The sequence below is a fragment of the Spinacia oleracea genome, chromosome 6 (genome assembly GCF_020520425.1).
Source record: "Spinacia oleracea cultivar Varoflay chromosome 6, BTI_SOV_V1, whole genome shotgun sequence".
Taxonomy (NCBI): domain Eukaryota; kingdom Viridiplantae; phylum Streptophyta; class Magnoliopsida; order Caryophyllales; family Amaranthaceae; genus Spinacia; species Spinacia oleracea.
This window is the reverse complement of record NC_079492.1, coordinates 29,273,702-29,276,049: the sequence shown is the minus strand read 5'-3', so window position 1 is coordinate 29,276,049 and position 2,348 is coordinate 29,273,702. Positions and strand designations below refer to the sequence as shown.

Here is a 2,348-nt window from a genome sequence, read left to right as displayed (position 1 = left end):
GTCTATTTGTAGAGCATAAAAAAATAAACACATTTATAATTTATTTATTTTTTGAGTTGTAATATTTTTATTTTATAGACATTGTAAATTTGCAATAGGTATGTATTTTTAACACAACAAATCTTGTCATAAATCACATTGCAATTTAAAAAAAAAAAAATAGATAACCAATAATTTTGGTCCCCATTGGACACATGTCAATATCTCCAAGCAAGACTTTGGTTTTCCATTTGGTGTTCATGAACACCAAATTTTTTTTGGTTTCATTATCTCTCTAACTTTCTCACTCATCTCTCTACCTCTTTTTTTTCACTTCTCTCTCCTAAACAACAAACCAAGGTGTTTGATAACTATGGTCTAACTCTTTTGTCACTTTCTCATTGCTTCACCCTTTCTCACTTTCTTCACCTTCTTCCTTTCGTTCTTTTTCTTACACTTGATGTTGCCACAGGCCCACAGTGCCACACCTTCTTTCTCTTAGATTTTCCATCTTCTCTTCTTTCTTTGCTTACTTTTGCCGATAAAAAGTTCCTCTCTTAATTTTCTATCTGCGATCTGCCTCTTCTCTTAACCGACCTCCATTTTTATCTCCCTTCCCTTCAGGTTTTCTCTCCATCTCCAATCTCTCTTCTCTTCCTTTTTTTTACTGATTCTGATTATGATCTTAATTATCTTCTTTTCGTTCTCTTCATATCTCATTGCCACTTTCTCTCTCCTTGAGAAGCTCATAACAATGGCGTTCCTTTTCGTTTGGCTTGCTCTTGCAATGAAGACGAGTGGATGTATGTGTATCCTTTACATTATTATTCCTTTTTACTTGATTTTTTATTTCAATTCTAGTTTTAGGGTTGTGATCGAATTTATTTTCCCTCTTTTTGTAAATTTCGTTTGAATTAACACGGTCTAAAGTTCTAGGGTTGTGATCAAATTTCATTTGTGGTTTGTCTTCATATTGGCTTAATTTTGGATTATCTATGCCCCAAATCGTTTGATGATGATTTTGATCTGATTTTTTTTGGGGTTTTATAATATTATCCTACAATTGATCGATTATTTGTAATTGTTATTAAATTTAAGGTGTTTATTGAGGAAGAATATAATGTTTATATCATTTTAATATCTTTCCCATCTTTCCAGAAATAATATTACCGTGGAGCTAAAATCATTCTGCTCAGGTTTGTTGCATTCAATTTCTCTCTTCATTTAGTATTCCAACTTCTCTGATTTATTTGATTGAATGATACTCTTTTAATTAGTGTTCTAACTTCTTTGATTTACTTGATTTCATGATACTCTCTTATAAGTGTTTCAGCTTCGCTGATTTCTTTGATTTCATTATACTGTTTAATTTGTGGACCAGAGATTGGTTATACATCCGCCCTAAAAGAAGTTTCAGAAAATTCACAAACATTTTCATTTCTTGGTGATTGACATGTATTTTCGGTGCATGAACATATCTTATAACATTAAAGTTACTATTACCAACTTTTTAGGAAAACTACAGTTACAAACTTACAATCACTAACAGACTAAGAGAGTTACACCACTGATGCCGATAATAGCTGGTAAACAATATGTAGTCTATAACAAGAATTCTGGCACTCATTTACGTAATCGTAATACTCATGGATGTATGTAATAATTAGGCATATCAAGCTTCAAAATCTCCAAATATGCAGATCTAAAATCAGACAAAAACTCTATCAATCTACGAGCTTGGAGTATAATCTCTCCTTTAAAAAGTGCCCAACTGATGTTGCTCTTGGAAGGTTTATGGATAGGGAACAATCAACAACTCCATCAATCCATAAGCTACTAATAATATCTGGAAGGCGTCTCTCGGTAGCCAATGTGCAGGAGCAGGAGTCTTCTACGATGGAGTGGGCGAGTTCAACTTTACCATGTTGTTCAATCCCCCAAGTCGATGGCCACCGTTTTCTACAATGAATCACAATTGATTCACATATTTATGACTAAAGCATCCAGGATCCAAATACTTACTATAGGATCCTGGCAGTACTTTTTCATGTAACTGATATCAGTTATTTCTCAGCTAATTTTCATCCCATATTTCCACTTACCCATCCTTTATTAAAAATTTGAATATGGAAAACGACCTGATAATGCAAGAAGTGATGGCAGTGCTTAGCTTTGGTGGAAGTGACTAAGGGTGGGCAAAGCTAACCACATTGTTACCGGAAGTTACGACCTTATCTCAATGCATGATAGTAGGCCCTTGAATATGATGATTGTTTCTTGTATAATAAAATTATGATCTTTGATTTTTGACCACTTGGTTGGCGCGTGCTTGTAATTCCGCAAAGTCTAATTATTTTTAAATGAATGCC

General features: G+C 33.6%; 1 long non-coding RNA gene across 1 annotated transcript; it reads left to right on the top strand.

Moving 5' to 3' along the window:
- The first annotated feature begins 302 nt into the window (after nucleotides 1-302).
- Nucleotides 303-1,685, top strand: LOC130464027 (uncharacterized). The gene is made up of 3 exons (XR_008924315.1): nucleotides 303-603; nucleotides 725-782; nucleotides 1,138-1,685. It is a non-coding gene; the product is annotated as an uncharacterized lncRNA (long non-coding RNA).
- The last annotated feature ends 663 nt before the right edge of the window (nucleotides 1,686-2,348 follow it).